Here is a 22814-nt window from a genome sequence, read left to right on the forward strand (position 1 = left end):
TTCAGATTGGTCATGTCCATATGGAAAAGCACTTGGCTGAGATCTCTTCTGCGCCCTATATGTTGTCCAAGACACACTTCTTATTTTCTCTCTTCCTCTTCCATTCGCAATGCCCCAAACAGCAGAGGCATTTTGAATGGAAGCCTGCAGTCTGAAGCGTTCTTGAAGTTCCTCATTGTTCCTGAAGTTCTCCAGATGTTGAAAGTAGCCAAAGTTGTCACAGTCAGTTCCCATATTGTCTGTGTAAGGTAGGCTACCCTGTTAGCTGGGCTCAGATCTTCTCATTCCAGAGGAGATGGCATGTTCCAGAAGGCAGACTGACACTGACATAGTAGTGACATATACTAATAGGTGAACTTCAAAACTACCATGGGACCAGTATGCTGGAATAAGCCACACTGACAGTGCACAGACTGGGATGAACCTATGCTAAGCTCCCCGGACAGCTCCCATGACCTGTTATTTGTAGCCTATTGTATTTAAATGTATTTCCCTACCTCTCCCACTTATGCACACATCTCTTGCACTGGAATGGAGTAAAGACGCTATTCAGAAGTTTTAACTTCCAGCTACTGCTGCACACTCATCAGCAAAGAATACCTCTTTGCAGGCTCCTATCACTACATGGCTCTGCTCATTTTCTTCGAAGAATCCAACATGTTGTCCCATTCTGCAGGCAAGTGCTCTTAATTCTAATACACAAACAAGATGCTTGCAGGTGTGACTCACACCTTAGTTGTAATGACACTAAAGCTTAAAAGTGACAGACAGAAGCTGAGATAATTATTTAGAATGTGAGACTGTGAAACAAATTGCTGACTCCTTAGTAGCAGTAGTGTGCTGCTGACTAGTAAAACCTTTTAAAAAAAAATCACACTATCAAATTTATAGGATTTATAGGATCTTTTTTGATGCTTTTCCCTTTTCTTTACACAGCACCTTCTGGGTACTGTTCAAGTAGATCCATTAGAGGTTGGCCCATAGATGCATAAAAACTTCCTGTGGGAAAAAAATGTGTGTATTTGCAGGATGTGTGTGTCGGGGGGGTGTGTGGGGTGGGAGGAGGATATGAGAGAGAGAGAGCAGGGGGGTGAGTGAAAACAGTTATCTGCACACACACCTGCACACAGACCCTCACAGTTTTTTACCTTAAAATTGTGCATGGCACTGGGAGGAGCATCCCTGGACACTTTTGACATCTCCAACTGAACTTGGACTTGGATATTTCCTGGGCCCTGGGTATTTCACAAGCAAGGGCTGACCATGATCGGCAAATACCAGTTTGTTCGTTAAATGCTGCTATTGCTTCTTGCGTTTTGTGCGACAAGAAAATTGTGGTTAGAAGAATAGATTGGTGTATGATACTTAAAGAGGAAGTTTTAGGGATCATCTTGCTAAAATGTCTTGACTAAATTATTGGCAAATCGTTGCTTAAGAGGAAGTGTTACAATGCAGAAACAATTGGTTTGTGGTTTTTTCCCCATTGCTGTAGATGAAGGTTTTACTGTCCAACTTACCATATAGTTCTTTTGTTAAAAAGAAGAATTTTTCTGCTCAGTCCAACCTTTCAGCTTGATCTATTGAATTGTGTTTTGCCATTTATTTAAGCTCTGCTAAGCGGTCGAGATTTATGAGGGAATCAATAGCCTTATGCCCATCATACGCACCTGATTCCTTCACAGCGTATGTTCAGCTCCTGAACAGGTAAACGTTTAGATGATATTACATTTAGCAGATGCATTGAGACAGTCATTAACTAAGCACCATCAGGCTAGGCAAACAGCAGACGCTGTTGAGGAATGCTAGCACAAGTAGATCAGGTCAATAACATGAATTATTTCAAATAATAGTATATGAACGAACACTTGTGTCCTAAGAGTTCATGCCATCAGTTCTTCTAAAACTGTGAGAATGAGGGGAAAACAATGCCTGTCATTTCTGTGCTTAAGCGTCTGCTCTGTGGATGGTTGGCTTTTATTAATTTTCTGACCTTTTCAAGCTTATGTTGCATAAAGCCAGCACAGCATGACCTCTATGCCTAGAAGAGGTAAAGTGGCAACAACTGCACTCAGGCCGCCTTATACATTTTTACAGCAGTCCCAGCGAGTCAGCCCTAAGTGACAACATGGCCAACCTTGCTAAAGCGTATTAATTCAGTATCTTTCCTCCTAAGACCTCAGTGCTGGACATATGCTTGCTTTTGTCTGTATTTTAAAGTGCCTTTGCCGTTCACACTAATTTTAACAAATCGTTAAAATGGCATTGCAGTTTGCTGACTCTGAATCTACAGGAAGGAATCTAGCCCATAGTCTATTCTTGGCACAAATATTCCCATTAACAGAAGATTCATTCATACCTGAACTACTCTCTGAATCACTAAGTTTCATGCTAAAAGATAATTTGCAGTTTGCCATAACTACTTCTGCTCTATTTGCAGTTTTATAATATTTAACTCCAGTATCGTAATGGATGGATTATCTTCTTTTCCTTGTTTGTGTCTTTTGGAAAATTCAGGAAAGAAAAATGCTGAAACAACCTATTCATAATCTCAAAATGTCAATTCAGAGCCCTTTACAAAACATAACCCCACAGAGAAAGCTAACATATGGTACATTATTCAGTTGCCTATTCCTTATGCACAAAGAGTGCTTTTTTTTTTTTTTTTTTTACTTACCAGCCATGCTTCCTTGCTCCTCTGTGTCTTGGATTTTGTATTTCTGAGAGCAACTGTAGGACTATATGATAAGACTTCAAGTTCTGGTTGTGTGGCAGCATTTATAGAGAAAACTTTAGGCCTCTCCTTATGTTCAAACCAATTATAATTCACATTAGGTGGGTGAGGCAGGTAAGTCATACCAGTGGGCATGTAAACTTCCTAGTGACCATATATTAGCTCATGGGTTTTAACACATTGTACTTATGCAATTCAGGCTATTTATCCAGACGGTTGACTGAGATGCTGAGAACAGTAGAGCATTTAATTACATACCTGGAATCCAGAACTTCACACACAATGATGCGTCACTCGGGAAGGGATATTTTTTGAGTCAGTATGAATTAATATCTTTTCCCAGTATGATCCACAGATGAGTATTTGTGCAATAAAAGTATATATTCATAATAAAATTCATAGGGTTTTCTCTCTGTGAGTGTACTCATAAGTCTGGAAAGAACCCTCAAACTTTTCATTTACCTCATCAGTAAATGGATCATTTGGGGATCACAGCAGCAATACCTTTGTGTCAGCCCCTCCTTAGAGCCTCTGTGAATATACTAATGGTATTAATGCTGTAAATGTAATGTAAGCTACTATTAACTTGACAAACCACTGAATGCTGAACAGCTCTGAGGAGCGGATCTCAAGTGGTAACTCTCCCTGCACAAAGAGAAACTTCATCCTCATAAAATAAACGCTCATTTTGGAGCAGGTACAAATTATGACTATAATTTGTGCTTCTATGATGGTTACTCATCTAGTTTCTGACTATGAAGGCAAAACAATAAATGTTAAAATACTTTGATCTGCACATATAGGTCATTTTATAGATACAAAGAAAATGAATTTGTTAGCATAGCCTCACAATATTTCTTTTTTTTCAGGCTAACTCTTAATTTTTTCTATCAGTTCTCTAGCAATTTGATCACGGATCTCTCTCTTTGTCTCTCCCTTCCCCTGCCCCCTATATCAGAACTTCCATTTCCTTACACTTACACAGCTTTGAATAAGGTACGTTGTCTCTTGTTATTACTTCATCTCACTTATCTACAATGTGGAGAAGAGACTGAAGCAATCTCAGGAATGTTAGTGCTTACCTTGAAGAACTCGAAAGGTGGAAATTTCATAAGATCAGAAATGGGCAAACACAATATATACATGTAAAATGGGGTACAAGGTATGAGAAAAAGCTGAGAAATTATAGTTGACATCAAGTAGTTTGATGTCAATTCCTGGAAAATACTGAAATAGATAAACTTCTTAGCATCTAGAAGATAACTTGTAAAAAACCAAATGCTGCATTGTTTTAATAGATCACTGTTGAACTGGAAGTGCATAGTGACTGAAGCGCTATTAAAAGCTGCCTTGGAGCTTTCATGTTTGTTAAATATGCTCTTTCTGTTGTTAGTAAGACTTCAGCTGAAGTACTATGTTAGCCCTGACCTAACATCAGCTCGATAATATCAAGAATACAGAGAATGGAGAGCTTAAAAAAATTAGAAGGATCAAGTTGGATCAGTCTAAAACACGGGCAACTGCAGAGATATGATGATGTTTTTAGAAAAAGGTGAAAAGTAGTTATAGAAAGAGGAGGCCAGTTGAGGAGTCATGGGCTTAAATCTTCAGTCTTTGAGTAAAGACACTGAAGTGACGCATAAAATAAAAATGTTGGCAGTGAAGAAAAGTACTCAGCTAGACCCTCTAGGTAGGCTGTAAAAACGTTAAATCATTTTTTCGATGGAGATTAAGAATGGGCTGAATGCACATTTGTCAAGGATAATGTGTATGTGTTTAGTTGAGCTGTCCTTGGGGAATTTATTTTGATGTCAAAGCTGTGACAGTAACAGTTTTACCCCTGTTGGATACTCTTGGTACTTGATGCTTAACTGTATGATGTAGAGAGGACCTTAGTAGGGAAACTAAGTATTCAGCGTCCAGTGTTGATTCAGTCTCATTTGCCTTGTTATTGCTTTATTGCTGTTACTGACTTACCCACAGTGAATAAACTTTGCATTGTGTCCTACGGCGAAGGGTTACCAAGCTTCTGACTAGTATGACACACGCCTGCAGACTTCTTGCATGTCATGGTCATCTTAAGAACTGCTCTTTTCAAAGAAATAGTTTTGCATAGAAACAGAGGAATGTTAGCACTGTATCGGTCCAGTACTGCATCAGCTGAGATTCCCGTTTTCTTCCAGTACAAGCCAGTTCACAAGAATCACCAGGAAGCCCCACAGTAGTCTTTCTCGATTATCTCGTGAAGGGAAAATCTGTCCTACCTTCAGTCACTTGGGTACTTGTTCCCTGAAAGAAGGAATTTACATAAGTGACCTAAAAATAACCACATCTTTTTCTTGTACAGAGAAAAGTTGCCTCCTTTTTAGAATTCATTAAAGTTCAGTGGGTTTTTTGTACCTTAGAGCAATGAGTTTCACATGCTAATTACAAGTTGTGTAAATAACGTTCTAAACATTTCCTTTCCTCATTTAAGATCCACTAGCCCTTAATATTGTCAGGTTTAAAAGGTACCTTTTAAACCTTTTAAAAGGTACTTGAGGCTTTGCTTCACTTTATTGTTCATTGCTTTGTATTCCGCTATAATACGATGTTTTACAATATATTGTAATCCTCCAATTACATATTTTCAGATTTTACAGTCTCTTTGCATGCTGATATCATCTTAGTTTCAATATGTCACGCATTTCTGAAACACATTAGATTTCTTCTGTATGCTTTTTGATATACAGGAAAAAGAATGAACATGATGCAGCAAGGACAATACATTATCACTAAAATGGTGACAATGAGTTTTAGTATTTCCTGATCTATTTTTATTAATGCAATTTTTGTTTCTTTTTTTGTTAGTTAAGCATTTGCTCAGCTCAGCCCACAAGACTCTTTGTTCATCCTACACAAAGGAATGGTGTAAGATGTTTAGCTCTGTAGATGAGTAAGAACAGGCATATTGGAAATCTTGTGAAGAGAGGCCGCACAACAATCTGATGGGTGGAATCCATAATAAGAAAAGATAGGATTGGAGTGTATGAAATGAACTTGCAAGGGACCTGTAAATAGCATGCTCAGTGAGCTGATAACCGCAAGCAAAATGCTGCAATAGATGGAAAGGCAAGTGGAATCAATTGTTTGAGATGAAAGAGAATATTGTTATGAGAGAGAAGCCAACAAGTGTGAAAGACTAAGGAGCAGAATTAAGGAGATCAGGAATTGGGATGGAGCACAGCAGGAAGTAGAGAGAAAGATGAAAAACTCATACCTTTGAGACAAAAGAGAAATAGAGAAATTAAAGATGTAAAGTTAGGCAGGAGTACCACTAAGGGGAAGTGGAAAACCACAATTCTGCTATTTTTTTCATGGAAAAAAGATCACAGAAATTAAGGAACTACGAGTGAGTCAAAGATGGAGAAAACTGAACCAGAATGATAGCTTAGTATTCATTAAAGTCCAAGAAGAGTAGAACTGAGGAAGAGGAGAATGAAGTTTGGGGAAGTATCATCAAGTGACAGCAGGAGGAGGTATTGACGGAATCCCTAGCCTGGGGATGGTTGGTAGGGATACGAGTATGAGAGAGAGAGAAAAGTTCTAGGACAAAGGAAATGGAAGCTTTAAGAGAATCAAAGACCAAATCAAACAAGAAAAGTGAGGAGATCGTGACTAAAAAAATACATCATCCGCATATATAAATACAGTATTTCAACTCCTGTACTGAAATCCAACATGCTCTCTAAAATAGAATTAGCAAGACCTAGTTTAAGAAATCTCACGTGCCTGTAGCTTTTCCATGTTTTCCAGTTGCATCTGCTGGCCTAATAAGCGACTGTTTCGCTCTGCAAATCTTGTTTGTTGTGTAACCTTAGACCATTACAGCTATAGCAACAGTACCACTAGAATAGCATTGGTATTTTGGCAGTGCTGAATTTGTCCTAAGAATTTAAAGCAGTACTTCACCTGGACCTAAGTGCGTGCAACTCTGTCCACAAATCCTTCGACTCATAGCTAGACATTTTCTCCTTTTAGCAGAAAATCATGTAGCGCTATACGCTGTGGCTTTGCATGTTTTAGGTAACGTTCCACAATTTGCCAGCCCCTTTGGCAGTGGACCGGTGAGAGCTGGACCTGAAGTCCGTCTTTAACAATTGGCAAAGTAGGAAACTGTGAAGAACAGAGGCTGCTGGGGAGTCAGCAAGATGCCTTCTTTTTTTGTGTCGGAGTGCTGGCAAGTCCCAACAGTTGTTACTGGGCTTTAACTAGATAGGAGTTCATTGTATTTTCCATAGTGGATAATTGTGTCTGGTGCTGTCCCTGAAATAGAATTCTTTGGAATCTATGAGTGCCAAGGAACAGGTCATGCCCACAGAATACTGAGCTACAAACACTGTATCATGGTTTTGAAAAGGTTTTCTCCCCAGTCACTGGCATGGCATTAACCTAAACTAACAAAACCTGTTCTGCAGAATCTAGCACTGTACACAAGTGCTGCCTCTGTAGCTCATCTTTACTCACAGCCACACGACTTTTCTCAGTTTCAAATCAGACTGAAGACTTTTCTGGCAACCAGTGTGGCATCTTACTCAGTTTCGAGGCCATCCTGTGCTTGTTTGGAGTTCCTCCAGCAATAAAGCATCCGGACAGTTTGGAACACATGACTATGGCTAAAATAGAGTATAATCCATTCAGTTCCCAAACTAGACTGAATCTTTAAGTGTGACTGGAGTAAGGAGAGCAGACAAGGTATGGGGAGAGATCAGCAAACAAAACCCACAACAATCAAACCAAGGGACTTTCTGAGGATTATTTCCAAGGCAATAGATCAGCCTATATTTGCATTTAAGATAGTTAAATGAGTCTCATTTCAGATTTAAAGCACTGCCTTACTTGTTTGTTTTTATGGTTGAGCCAAATGAAACTTCTTTAGCTGTACAAGAAGGCAAGTGCTTTCCATTGTAAGAGAATGGTGGCTGTTGTCATTTGTAACCATGAGATAGATTCAACAGTAGAAACTTACTATTTTGGACAGGAATTACTTTTGAAAGTCTGAAGCCACTTTTAACTGCAAAAGAGGGGAAGGGACATGGGTAAGTAACATGTTCTTACTTGCAGATATTACGGCTTTGCTACTATCCATTTTGTGTCCCTGGAAGAATGATAATTTCATAGCAAGAACATTATCAGCTAACCTTGAACTTTTTTTTTTTTTTTAAGCTAGTATCTGTAGTGAATAGTATCCCTATTTTGTAGCTGGGGAAACCAGATAGGTGCCATGACTTGACACTGTAAGTAATCTGATATCCTAAGTCCCATCTCAGTACATTACTGTCAGCTCTTTTGTCCTTTTTAATCACATACTTTATGATAAAAATATTGGAATAATGTTTCCCTTTGGAATTTTTTTTGAGCAAAAAACCTCATAATAAATGACACTGCAGTAATTTATCCTTTGTGTTTGGCAGAATAACCATTGGCATGACTCAGTGGCTACACAGGGAAAGAACAGGTCCCTGGTACCAATTATCCCACAATTTTTAAACTCCTGCTGTTGGTATTAACAATAATAACATAGACCATTGCAAATGATTCTGGCTTTTTTTCTTTCCAGTTTAAAATACTTAGTAGTATTCTAAGAAAACATGAAATCTGCAGGACTTTTTAACCTGCAATTTATGGTTTGCATCTGAAATCTGGTTTCTAAGCCTCACCTATTCAGGTAAACAGAAATACTCATTTTCTTGGCCCTCCCTCTGTTCAAGTTGCTTGTACTAGCACAGTTGTGCACGTGTCACTGTACAAAAATGTTTAGGACATTTCCTGTAATTTCATGCTCAGGGCTAGTTTTGAGAAACCAACTTGTTTTAACAGTTATTTCTTATTTGTGAACCCTGAAATAAAAAGTTATTGGTGTAATAGCAGAAATTTTAAGTGTGCCAAGTCTCTTCCTTTGGGCAAAAGGGGGAAAAAAGTATTGCGTCAAAAAGGCAAGCTGTTTCAAGCATACTGTGTCCTCACTTCCCTTAATAGGGCTCTCTCTTCTTTGATGTTCTTCTGTAAGCACGCACCATTAGGTTTTATTGGAATTTTTAAATAATCAACTGAGTGGCTACTGATGTAAAATGAATATAGCAAAGCTAAATGTGAGACTGTATAGAAGGGGAGGGTGATTTTATTTTAAACAAAACTGATTTCAGTCACTCACACTCATTCTCCTATGGATTTCATTCAGTCAGTCTTTCATACTTGTTTTCCTTATCCACATTTTAACGAAGACCAAAATGTGTATGTCTGGCTAGTCTATCCAGGATTATTTGTGCTGAAACATCGGACAAAGGATGACAGGTTTGAAGTCATCATCATGTTTCCATGTGCTCGTTTTGGAAATGCCTTTTGAACCCTTCAGGGACTCAGGTCTGTGAGTCATTAAGCAATGACTGCCTGTCCTTTGTCTCCTCTTCTGTGAGTAGTCTATCTTTAGTTTTAGGCTGTCCTTTGTTTTCCCAGTCTGTGCTTCAAGACTGTGATCTCAATGACCTGCTGGTACTGTCAAATCACACTATTCTTTTGTCCCTTCTTTTCTTGTAATTTCTTCTGGGGCTTTCATACATGTGTTTCTGCCTGTGATTTATTTATTTCAATCTTAATGTTTCTATTACAAATCTCTGCATTACAGAAGTATATCAGGTCACACAAATGAACTAGACAATGTAAGTACAGTGTCTCGAATAGGTGATAAGTTATAAAGAGGATCCTGGGTTAAGTACTGTACCTGTGACACTGAAATTACATTTGGAGGGACTTTTGCGCAGCTCATTCTGCCAGAATAGCATTCATTATCAATGAAAGTCCATCAGCGTAAACTAGCTCACTCACTTGCTAAGACATGAAGGGTATTTGGTTCTTTTGGTGACTTTTTAGTCACCAGACTCAATACTATGAACACTTTTGGAAGGAGGACAGAGAGATGAACCTGCTGGAATGACTGTAAATATATCAGTGCTCTTTCATATACTGTTGCTCCATTGAACGTTACCCAATAGTAACAGTGCTATACAGGCTTTTGTAAGAGGAGTTCCTGAATTTACGTACCAGTAGCTTTGTTTGAGAGGGTCTACACTGTTCTTTCACCTACGGATCTGGTTTTGATTGAATAATGGCCTGTGGTTCCTGGAAGGTCATTAAATGTCATCCATCTTGTACATAGTCAAAGATAGAGAGAACTAGACATTAAACATGTTTATATGAGGGTTTGAGAGAGAATACCAAAGCGTACAATAGTACCAAACCAGAATAAAAACAATGTTTTATGGAAGTGAGTATAAGGTGATGCTCCTACCTAAGAACCAAAGGTTAACTGCTGTATTTAATATTTCCAAAATTTTAACCTTTTAGTACATGATTGCAAATGATGTATTAGGACCTTTCCTTTGAGTGAAACAAAACAAAACAGAAAAAAAGAAAAACCTCCACCATGCTAAAGAAAAAAGAGCATGCATAAATTCAACAGCATCTCAGTTAAAATGAAATGTAGAGTTTATTTGATATTGTAGAGATGGAGCCAGTGTCAGCAAATGTTAAAAGGTAACAGACAGAAGATCCGTCAATGGGTTTAGCAGACCCCTGATATCACTAGAAGCTCCTACAGAAGGAAGTGTTACAGCCTGGTTAACTAAGATAACTATTGATAACAATCGTTCATTATTTCTGTCTCCCACTTGCACCCTGTCACTATTGTTAACTGAATCTTGCTTAGCTTTGCTTTGGATGGTTCTGTTTGTTATCTTACGTGTTATTTGTTAAAACAGAAAGATACCATGCTTAGTTTTTAGATTGTCATAGCTGAATTGAAGACACCAGACAAATATAAACAAACTAAAGTAATAACATCAAACGGATCCAATAGAAACCAAGTTTCTCCTGTGATTAGGATAGCTTACCAATGTGTACTGCAAAGTCTCTACATGTAACACAAAGTATGATACATAAACATGTATTTGTGTGTAATGAAGCATTACCTTTTAAAAGCTACAAGGCACCAAGTTATTATGCTAGGTAGATGGCTGTCAAGTGACCGAGGCTACGGAAGAGGAAGTGGGAGAACTATCTAAATTATAAAGTTGAGAGATCAATTTCAGTAAGGCTTAATTAATGCTGCCCCAGGAATTGTAACTGGGGAAATGGAAAGACAGATACAAAGCAGAAAGATTAAAGCTTTGTCTGGAATAAAATCTTCTTCAACTCCAATTTAAAGCCGCTTTAGGAGAATTTAATTTTTCATGGCAGTGCAAGGTAACTTTGCTGGTATCAGCAGACCACAATGAAAATTACTGGAAAGGACTGGAACAGAGCTGGAACAAAGAATACGCTGGTGCTTTCACAGAATTTAAACAAGCAGTTGTAAAAACTCCTGCCTTAAAAACCCTGAGACAAGGAAAGCATTTTACTGGAAGTATTTTCACATTCACTGATACTATGGGAGCAGCACTGTTACAAAGCCGAAGTGAGTGAAAGTGAGTACCAATGGCACTGGAATTGCATTACTTTAGGGTTGGATCGAAACTTCACCCACTCTGAGAGAGGCTGTTTAGCATAGCATTCTGGACTATAGCAATCTTTCACCCTCAATAGCCTGGTTGCAATCCAGTCTGCTTAGACCCTCCTGAAGTACCTAATTTCAGGGAAATGAGCAGGCAGCAGAGTACCATCCACCAAAGTGGCACAGCGGGCACTAATCTTAGTACATGAGGATTACCTCACAGGCATTTTAAGTGGATCGTCTCACTAGTGCATTAATTGAGCAATGGTCAGAGCACAATTGTGTCCAAAATGTGGACACAAAGTTCCAGAAAAATCAACCTCTAAAGGCTTCTTAGTATAACCGGCCCTCTTTCTCTCTTATGGGAAGCCCAAATATCATCCTATTCCTCCCCTAAAAGGGGACGAGTGAGAAGTATATTTGTGCCTTGTATATTCTTATTTACCCTGCTTATGCATATTAGATTGGCCTATATGATTATTTACTAAATTTATTTTTTTATGGTTTTCTGTAGAACATTGATTTCTGCTTCCTTTATGTTTCTGTAGGGTGACGGATTCGCTACACCTCTATCAAGAAGTGCTGGCTGATAAACTTATTTTGCCATAATAGAGAGTTTCAGTTCAGACTGAGGAGTTGAAATATGTGGAAGAATATTGCTTAGGAGCAGTTGCTAGCCTTGCTTGACCAATAGGCACGGGTGAGTACAGCCGATTTTATCTGACTCACACGGGTTTATTGCAGTTGCAGGAATTTTTAGTCTGGCTTTAACACCCTACAGTAATAATATATATGTGTTTATAAATTGTGTTAACCCTAGAACATTAGGGAATGAGAACACACTGCCACGAAGAACTACAGGGCAATACCTGCAAACCTTTAGAAGCTATCGCAAGGCAAGAGCAGTCAGGAGAATGGGAACGCTTGACAAAGGCCCTCGGGGCTTTGAGCTGTAACTTCCACCAGCCCCGAAACTTATCCAGCCCTGCCCCAAAACTTCTAGCTGTCCCCACATGCTATCTAAACCCTGTCCCAGAGTTCCCATCAACCCTAAACCACACCAAAGCCTGACTCCGGGGCCCCAAAGCTCCTAGTGGCCACCCAACATCCCCAAGCTTTGTCCTAGAACTCCCACCGGCCCTCCATCACCCCAGACCCTGCCTCGGGGCCGGCAACTGCGGGTGACAGACCAGACAGCCTGGGTCACCCCAAAGCCCACAGCCACCCCTGAGGCACGGCCGGGACGTAGCGGCCCCGCCCAGCGCCCCTCAGCCGGTCCCGAACGGCCCCGCCCGCCCCGTCTCTCAGTGGCCAATCGGTGAGCGGCTCCGCTCAGGCCAAGGAAAAGCTCACGCCATGTTACATGCAGCTGTCTCGTGCAGGGGCAGCGCGGCCAACCGTGCTCCACTGCTGCCACCTCTCGACTGCAGCGCAGTACTGCACGTGCCCGGAACACGTAGTACTGCACGTGCACATGGGCACCGCAGCCGACCATGGTTACTGCTGCCCTCTCGGGAACGGCCTCTAGTACTGCAGCCAGTTGCGCAACGCATGCGCGGTGCAGCCCCCAGCTTTCCCTGCTGATTTCAACCCGGTAGTCCCGTTAACGACCTAGCGCAAGCGCAGTTGGAAAGGGGATGAATAACGCTGCCCGCTCCTCGTTAGGCTGCAGTACTAGAGCCGGGCGACTGACACATGCGCATTGCTTCCTCTCGTGCTTATCGATGCCTTCTCCCGATCACTGCAGTACTGCAGCCAGCGCGGTCGCGCATGCGCACTGCATTGTGATGGCTCACGCATGCGCCGTTGCTTACTGGCCTTCCCTCGGGCTCCCAGGCGGCTGGCGCAGCCGGTCACTGGTTGTTGCTGCTGTGCAGTGCTCACAGAATGGCACTACATCTGCCTGTTCCCGCTTCTACCCGCGTGTGTCTCTGGGGCAGGCTGCGGTGCCGCGGTGTGGGCGTTGCTGCACGTGATCTCAGGTGTGAGTGGCACGCTCCGGTGTGCGTGTGTGAGGCAGCCGCTGCTCACCGGTGGTACCGTTTCGGGCAGCCGCAGTAGCGCTGCGTGGGAGCATGCGGGAGCATTCACTTTCTTTCTCGATCTGTATGTAATGCTCCCACTCATCATTTTCTCTCCTTTTCCCTCTGTCCCGTTCCCTGACCCTCTTTTTCTTCTGCCATGTTGTTGCAGGGCTCCTTATAATTTTTTTTTAAATCGATTTCTCCATCTTACTGTCCTTTTCCCTGTACCTTTGGGGTTTTTTAATTTTTATCTTTCTGTTCTGCTGTCTTCCCCATTGCTGTATTTTTGTTCTCTGCATCCGCCACTCCAGTAGTGACTGCAAGTTGTCCCAGCTGAGCATATGGGCACCACGATGCAGAGCAGACTCACTCCTAGGACTTCTACGCAATTAATTAATTCAGGCTTGCTCTCTCCTTTGCACTCTTTGTTGCATTCGTAGTCCTTTGCGCTCGGTGAGCAGCAGTTGAAGAGTGCAGAGGAGCGGGTTACCTATTGTGTCCAAGAGGCCCTGGCTGTAGCTGTGGGCGGGGCTGGAGGAGCCCCAGGTGGGGCTGGTGAGGCTGACTAGGACGGCTCCTCCTTGCAAAAGGGCTGCAGCTCGTGGAGAAGGTGCTGCTGGGGCCTGCCTGCCTGATAGTGCTGATCAGCTCCCAGGGATTTCCTGAGAGCTGCTGCAGAGGAAGCAGCAAGAGAGGCACACACCTGCCCTCACCCGTCCGGGTCCCCCCAGGGCTTCCCACCCCCTGGAAAAGGTGCTGGAGGCCACCCCGATTCAGCTGAGCTCCCATGGAGTTGAGCCCAGCTCTGGAAGTGCCTCCAAAGCCTGTCCCGTAGCCACAGACTGACCCCAAACCCTGTCCTCCTGGCAGCGAGCTAATCCTTGAATATGCTTTTTTCTCCATAAACACTGGTGCTGTTAGCCTCTGTTCAGAGACAGTGCAGTGTCTCTAGAAGCCCCTGCGGAAGAGGGGTTCCTGACTGAGGAGAGCTACGGTCAGCGCTTTGAATCAGAGCTGCTCGCTCTTTCCCTCTGCCAGAGGAGGCACTGAGGGCTCTGCTGTGGGTTCCTCTCCAGGGAGGTCGTTGACGGTGTCTGGCTCAGGTATGTTTGAGTCGTTCTCCTGGCGGCATGGACAAAAACGGACTTCTGTAGCACTTACTGGCTGTGGACAGGAGCTGCCAGGGCTGAAGCAGGAGAGGCTGGGAAAAAGTAAAGCAGCTGAAGAATATAGTAAAGTGGATGTTGCGGGCAGCTGCCTTGGCCTGGAGATGGGCCCACTGATGAGATGAGACAGTGGGCCTCTGCAGGTGATCAAGGATCCCTGTTAGTGTAGTCCTTGGCAGCTCCGATCAGCAGCGTGCATGGCATGGTCCATATGCATAACAAAAAGCATGATATGACTGTGTAGTGTGCGCAACTATGTATCTGGGAAGCCTTGTGTTCTAAGAAGTGTAAGATGCCAGTCTGTTCTTTTAGGTGGATGACAGGGAACTACAGCTACAGAGGAAGAAAGGAGCCAGGGAGTGAGAGAGAGAGACAGAGATGCATCCGGACCGTCCATTTCTCCCACCAGCTCCGAGAGCGGTAGCCACCTTGAGTCCTGGGAACCTTGGGGCCGTGTCATCCCTCTTGTGCATCCCAATCCTTCCCTGCCTCCCCACTTTTCTTTCTCTCTGTGCTGTAATGATTTTCACTTCCCTGTACTTCTCCCTCTCTCATTCTCCAAGTCCCACCTCTCAGTTTTCTTTTTTTCCCTCTACGTTTCTGTCCTGTTCCCTCTTTTCTTCACCCCCGTCTCTGTCTAGCAGCCCATCGCTATTTTTGTTCTTCTCTATCTGTCGATCTATCCATCACGTCCTATTCCAATTTTTTTTTAATTCCTCCTTGTCTGCCCTTGAGCCCTCTGCTGTTTCCACCCCTCCAGGTGTTTCTGTCTGGTTCCCTGTTCCTGTTTTTAAATTCCTCCTCTTCTGCTCTGTAATCCAGATGGACTTTTTCTTAGATTCTCTCTTTCAGGTTCCAGCTCTGTATGTTTTAATTTCTTCCCTCTCTGTACCGTAGCACATTTTTGTGTTTATCATTGTCTGTCTTGCTCCCTGTTCCTATTCTTTAATGGCTCTGCCTCTCCCATTTGGCTCACGGAGGTAATTTTTGGTATTTGTCAGTCTCTCTCTGTCCACTTTAGTGTCCCCTCTTTTAATTGCTCTCTCTCTGCCCTGTGGGCCATGGCTACTTTTTCCCCCTGTGCCTCTATGTGGCTCCCTTTCTACTTTTTTCAGTCCCCTCTCTCTGCCCTCTAGCTGTTTGCTGTTGTATAGGAGTTTTGGGGCAAGGTTTTGTTAACTGGGGCAGGGGCTGCAGGGGGGAGGTCTGTGACAAGGCACTGGGAGTAGCATGGCCAGTTCCAACTCTGAGATGGATCTGGTGCCAGTCAAAGCTGAGACTATCAGCAAAAGTAGGGCCCCTGTGATGACATATTTTTGAAGGGCTAAAAAAGGTCATGGAGAAGCTGAGATAGGGAAAATGCGAGTGTGAAACAGTCCAGCAGAGAGAAAGGTTAGTGAAGAAGGAGAGGGAGAAGATGTTGCAGACACTGGAGCAGACATTCACCTGCATCCAGTGATGAGCATGGTGGAGCAGTGATGTATGCGTGGCCTGTACAGGATCCCATGGCACAGCAGGTGCTCAAAAGAAGCTGTGGCCCTGTGGAGAGGAGCATGTGCTGCAGCAGGTTTTCTAGCAGGACCTGTTGCCCTGAGGAAAGTACCCTGTCCTTGACCAGAGTAAGAGCGTGAGGAGAAACGAGCTGCAGAGATGACGTGCGATGACCAGACCGCAACCCCTGCGCACTGTTCCCCTCTGTTGCCTAGGGGAGAAGTTAGGAGTGAAGATGAGCCCAGGGAAAAAAAAAAGAGAGGGGCGGGGGAAAGGTGTTATTCAGCTTTGTTCCTATTTATCTTTATAGTAATCTGATTTTGATTGACAAGAAATTAAACTTCCCCAAGTCAAGTCTGTTTTACTGGTCACAGTAATTGGTGAGTGACCTGTTTGTCCTCCTTTTGACCCACAAGCTTTTTCACTTTATTTTTCCTCCAGACTTGTTGAGGAGGAGGAGCGATAGAGTAGCTTGGTGGGCTTCTGGCAGTCGACCACAGTCAACCTACCACACTGTCCTTGTATTGGGCTCCCTGTCCCTTTTTTTTAAATCTTGCTTATGTGTCTTGTGCACCACTGCTTGTGAAACTTTATTTCTACCTCTCGGACTCTATTTTTTGAACTTTTGCTTGTGTTTCTCGATCCCAGTTGCTCTTTTAAGTTTTCTTGCTACCTTTCCTTCTCTCTGTCTTCCTGACCTAATTGTAGTTCCTTGCCTGTATTTCTCGAACCTGGTCGCTCGTGAAATTTTCTTCCTATGTCTCCCTCTATGCAGCTCCATGTACCTATTTTTACATTCCTGTCAAGGATTTTTGTATTTTTTAACTAGGTTTTGTTCACATTGTGTAGTTTCATTTTCGTGTTTTAATTTGTTAAAATTAGCATTAGAATTCTCCATGGAATTGATTCACTACTGCTTTTGATGTGGGTAAACAAGCAGGGATTTGTGATGTGTTTTGCAATTTGGCAAACTCTTTGATTAATCTTAACGTTATATATTTTTTGGGGGGCTGGGGTTCTTGCGAGGTATATTAATTTTTCTGCTTCTATTTGTCTTTTATTTTTTATCTTTCTTTCCTTTTTGGCCTGAGTAGGGACTTGAACTTTTACTGTAAAGACTTTATGGTCTGATTCTCCATCTCTTAACCAACAACAATATTGACCTTCATTTTTCAAGGTAATATTAATTACCTTTAACAAGTTCTTTCCATTTTGTTTATGCATGTTATTTTTATAGTCAGGGTGCACTATTACTTCATTTATTTCTGCATCTAACTTTAAATATAATTATTTTCTTTTTTTCTAATTCACCTGCAACTTGTCAAGATTGAAGTCTGGGATTTGAGTAAAATTACATCTCAGTTTTAATTGATTTTCATACTTCACTGATACTTCTTGTTGTTCAATTTTTACCTCGAACCAGGCTCCCACTAACATTTATCTCCACCACAGTGTTCATTTTCCAAAAATTTCAGAATGATACACAAAATAAAACATATTTCAAAGTCAATTTTGAAATCTCAGGATCCTTATTCACAGTTTTCCACAATGGTGGGGCTTTCTTTAGCCTTGTGTTGTGTATCCAAGCATCCGATTCAGCAGTCTTGATGGTGGTGAAGGCAGTCAGCAATACCTGAAAAGGTCTTTTCCAGCCGCCTTGAAGAGGTTCAGAAGTCCATGTCTTCACATAGACACAATCTCCTAGTTGGAAGTCATGCACCAGGTTCTCCAAAGACAGAGGTTTGTTCTATACAACCGCACCCTGAAGTGCAGTTAGAGTTTTTCCTGAAGAAAAATAGATAGTTATATACAGCTTGTTTTCCTTTCAAATGCGTATTCAGATTTGGCTCAGAAGACTCCTAAGGCTTTCCATACAATAACTCATGTGGACTGACTAATGTTCTGCTTTTTGGTTGAACTCGAATTCATAAAAGGGTTAGTGGGAGTGCCTGAGGCCATTTCAAATTAGTTTCCTGACATATTTTACTAATTTGTCTTTCCAGCGTTTGATTAATTCTTTCTACCTTCCCGCTAGATTGCGATCTCCAAGGTGTATGTAAATCCCATGTGATTCCCAGAATTTTACTAACATCTTGTACTATTTCTGCAATGAAATGTGAACCTCTATCCGAGGAAATTCCAATAGGTCCCCCAAATCTTGGGATAATTTCTTGCAGTAGCCACTTAATGACTTCCTTTGCTTGATTGGTTCAACAGGGAAAAGCTTCTGGCTGTCCCGTAAAAGTGTCAACCCCCACCAGAGTGTATCGATACCCAGGTTGCTGGGGTAATTCTGACAAATCTACTTGCCAGTAGTCTCCTGGTTCCATTCCTGATTTCAGTATTTCCGTTTGAACTTTTCTCTTTATAACTAGATTTTTTTTTTTAAATGTATCCCACATTTTGCAGTTGTCGTTTTAGCTATTTCTAGCATTTTCACTGAGACCATGTCTCCTTAGGAGAGCTACCAATGCTTCTGCTCCCCAATGACATTCCTTATGTTTTGTTTGTATTATTTCCTTCATTAAAAGTGGTGGGATTACTACTTGACTTGTTATTGTCACCCACCATCCTGCCAAATTCTTCTTTGCATTTAGTTACTGCAACCACCCCTCACTGAGCATGCACCACGAAATTCTTTGTCTATACCTTTAAATCCAAGCGAGGAAAATTCACACCAATCCTGAACAAGATATGCATGACCAGAGTCACTCGAGCTCCACCTGAAAGTATAAAACTGGCTTAAGAGAAGGGGGTGTTGGGGGAAGACCTCCATCGGAACATCTGAGATCAGCCGTCTGGACCTCTCTTCTCCCGCGCACAGGGACACCTGTTGGGTAAGAGCTCTGTGTTATGCACGCTTAGTTACCAACACCTTGCTTGCTATTTAGAATTATCACTGATCGGTTCTGTTTTTTGCAGTCAGTACCCATCACTGGCTGTCTTTGAATCTGTATCTTGTCACGAATATATGTAATAAAATTTGTCTTATATAAATGCAAGTTACCAGAAACTTTAACAATTGATACCGGGGAAAGAAGGGATTTGGCCCAGTGTGCTGCTCACAGGGTCCTTGAATAGGTCAGACAATCACCCTCCGACTCAGCGGGCTGCCCAGAGGGATCTGTCCCAGTGATGCTGTCAGTGTGAGCCTGACGGACCGGTGCCATTGAGGAGGGCTTGAGGTAACCCCCCCCTCCCTGTCCTCTGTCCACCCAATGTCGTGCCGCAACGCGACAGCAACGTTAATCTGCCCCAGGCACAGGATCCGGTGCTTGGGCTCGTTCTGTTTCACGCTGCTGTTTCCGCCCAATGCTCCAGTCTCCCCAGACCCTCTGCAGGGCCGCCGGTCCCTCGGGAGTCGGCAGCACCCCCCTGCTGAGCACCATCAGCATGTTCTGCTCCTGCACCCCAACTGCTGATCGGAACACCGAACAGCACCAGCTTTGCTTCGTGGTCTCCAGTGTCACCTGGCAGGTGGGCGGCTGCTCCCGTGCAGGCGCAGAGGGCGAGGGCACGCTGCCGGGCACAGAGCTGACTCGTTTTGCACTTGGGAGTCACGGCAGTGCCGTGATGAGAGCTGTGCAGATGCTGAGGACAGCCATCTGCCCACAACCCTCCAACTGTCTCCGTAGCTTACAATAAAGCATAGCACTCTCTGTGCTGCATGTGCGTGACCTGGCATGGTGTTTCAGTGCTACGCATCGTACCTGCCACCTGTACTCACTGCAGCGCTCCTCTGTCTCCATCGGGCACCCACAGGCGGTCTCAGTGCCAGTGGTTCCGTCAGAACCTTTTGGCCAAGAGGGCGGCAGTCGCTCAGGCTTCAGCAGGAGCAGCAGCAGTAACGGGATGCAGCAGGTAGCGGTGGCACAGGCCGCACTCTGACACTGCTGCCTATCTGCTGCACGCGTGTCTGCTTCCCCCAGGAATTCGGGGTTCCTGGAAAAAAAGGGCTGGTGGAGTCAAAGTGCGAAATCCTGCAGCGACTGAGTGGGACTGAAGCGCTCGTCTGACCTCTGCTCACACCACAGTGCTCCCGCTGTTCTCCCTGGGATTTCCAATGTTCCTGTTACTTTAATTTTTACTACTTGTTATTTACTTTAAAACAATTAGAATAAAAAAATAATAGGAACGAGAACAGTCTTTACAAGTAAATAATGCACAGACTCCAGCTACTCTACAAAACTTTACAGACAGTAATTGCTCCCAGTTTATATTATAAAACCACAAGCAGCAAAATACAAGTAACAGCACTAATTGGGATTAGCATCTGTAGAGAAACAACTCTAGTTGGTATTAAAAAATAAAAAAAATCACGGGCACTAGTTGATGCCACTTAGTGGTAAAGTGACAAAACCTTAGAGTGCAAATAAACAAAGGAAAAGTTATTTAGGGATGAACCATGGTTAAATGTAATCGTAGCTACTACTTCACAAACCAGGTAGTTCAGATTCCCGGTCTTCGTTGTAATTTTAATAAAAAAATTTAGCAGTCTTTTTTGAAGCCATATAGAAAACTGGTTGACGGCCATTAATAGCTTAAGTTAAATAGAGCCATTATTAAATAAGTTGCAGTCATTAATGACGCCATTGGAAACAAAAAAACGGCCGGACGCCGTCACTGCCCGGCGCAGCTGTCCCGCCCGTAACGGACAGCATCGCTTAAACGGCCATCGCCGCTTCCGCAGCGGCGAAATAGAGTAACCGAACTGCGCGACTGAGGCTCCCCCCCGCGTCGTTACCGCCCCTCCGCGCAGCACTCGCCGAGCGCGGCCCGGACCCCGGAGCGAAACGGCCCGGAGGTAGAACCGGCCGCAGCGAGAGGGACCCACCCGCCGCAACGGCTGCCGCCACCGCCGGTACCCGCCCGGGAGGGACCGAGCCGCGGAGAAACGCCCTCGCGGAGGCCGGGCCGGCGCCGGGCCCTCGAGAGCCGCGGCCAGAGGGAGAACCGGCACCGCCGCGGCTCTGGCGGCAACAGCTGCCGCCGCTCGGAGCGGCTTGTCGGCGACGGACGGACGCTCCCGCCCTCCCGCAGCACAGACCTCTCCGCCCGGTAGCGAAACCGGCCATCGGCGCTCCGGTACCGGCCCCTACGGCGCCCCAGGGCGGCCCGGAAGAGCCTTTCAGTCCTCCGGGTTCACACTCTATGGGCCGGCAGTCCTCCGGCATACCGGAAGTGCCTTCTCAGTCCTCCTGACTAACACGTCATGGGCCGAAAGTCCTCCGGGACACCGGAAGTGTCCCCTCAGTCAGCCGAACTCAGTCTCTATGGGCCGGAAGTCCTCCAGAACACCGGAAGTGCCCCGTCAGTCAGCCGAACTCACTCTCTATGGGCCGGAAGTCCTCCGGGATACCGGAAGTGCCCCGTCAGTCAGCCGAACTCTCTCTCTATGGGCCGGAAGTCCTCCAGAACACCGGAAGTGCCCCGTCAGTCAGCCGAACTCACTCTCTATGGGTCGGAAGTCCTCCGGGATACCGGAAGTGCCCCGTCAGTCAGCCGAACTCACTCTCTATGGGCCGGAAGTCCTCCGGGATACCGGAAGTGCCCCGTCAGTCAGCCGAACTCTCTCTCTATGGGCCGGAAGTCCTCCAGAACACCGGAAGTGCCCCGTCAGTCAGCCGAACTCACTCTCTATGGGTCGGAAGTCCTCCGGGATACCGGAAGTGCCCCGTCAGTCAGCCGAACTCACTCTCTATGGGCCGGAAGTCCTCCAGATCACCGGAAGTGCCCCGTCAGTCAGCCGAACTCACTCTCCGTTGGCCCGAAGTCCTCCAGAACTACCAAACACATCCTAGAGACCTCTAGATCCTCCCTGACCCATTCTACACCTCACCCGGATCATCCCAGAAAGATTATACAAGTGCCCAGGCCTCTTTTAGAGCCCCCAGACCCGTCCTAGAGACTCTTACATCTCTCCAGAACATTTTACACCCTCTCAGGACTATCTTAAAGCCCCCAGACCCTTCCTAGAACCTCCAGACTCATCCTAGAGACCTCCGGATACCTCCAGATCCATACTACAACCACCCAGGCATATCCTAAAGCACCCAGACCCCTCTTTGAGCTCCCAGACCCATCCTAGAGACCCCCACATCCCACCGGAACCATTCTGCACCCCCTATGACAATTCCCAGAGCTCCCAGACCCATCGTAGAGATCCCCACATTCCCCCAGACCCATTCTACACCCCCTCAGGCTTATTCTTGAGCCCCAAGACCTTTCTTACAGCCCTCAGACCCATCCTAGAAACTCCCAGATACCCCCAGACACATACTACATCCCCCATGCAGATTCTAGAACCTCCAGACCCCTTCTAGAGCTCCAAGACCCCTCCTAGAGACCCCCACATACCCCGAGATGCATTCTGTGCCTCCCTAGTTCCCTCCTAGAGACCCTAGGCCTGTCCTAGATACCCCAGACTGAATTTAACAACACCCAGATCCCCCCAAACCCTTTCCACACACCCCCACATCCTTCCTACAGTCCCCAATCACCTTCTAGAGCTCCCAGACCTCTCCTAAAGCCCCCAGACCCATCATAGAGACCCCCAGATCTTTCCAGCCTCATTTTACACCCCCCTAGATAACTCTAAGAGCCCCTAGAACCTTCTTAAAGCCCCCAGAACCATCACAGAATCCCCCACATCTCCCAGACTCATTCTCCAACCCCCTGACTCCTCCTAAAGCCTCCAGAACCCTCCAACAGCTGCCAGATCAATTCTTAAGACCCCTAGATCCCCCCAGAATCATTCTACACCCCCTAGACCCATTTTAGAGACCTCAGATCCCTCATAGAGCCCCAAAACCCCTTCCATAGAGCCCAGACCCATCCTAGAGATTCTTAGATCTCCCCAGATCCATTCTACACCT

General features: G+C 44.4%; 1 long non-coding RNA gene across 2 annotated transcripts; it reads right to left on the reverse strand.

Annotated features, from left to right (window-relative positions):
* Positions 1-17229: 17229 nt before the first annotated feature.
* Positions 17230-21102, reverse strand: LOC147527543 (uncharacterized). 2 transcript variants are annotated; one of them, XR_015222691.1, is made up of 4 exons: positions 20987-21102; positions 19657-19881; positions 18589-18662; positions 17230-17724 (listed from the first exon to the last, which is right to left on the reverse strand). It is a non-coding gene; the product is annotated as an uncharacterized LOC147527543 (long non-coding RNA). The 2 variants fall into 2 exon arrangements; XR_015222690.1 differs by having other exon boundaries at positions 18589-18769.
* Positions 21103-22814: the final 1712 nt, after the last annotated feature.

This window comes from Tauraco erythrolophus, chromosome 18 (genome assembly GCF_009769465.1).
Source record: "Tauraco erythrolophus isolate bTauEry1 chromosome 18, bTauEry1.pri, whole genome shotgun sequence".
NCBI lineage: Eukaryota > Metazoa > Chordata > Aves > Musophagiformes > Musophagidae > Tauraco > Tauraco erythrolophus.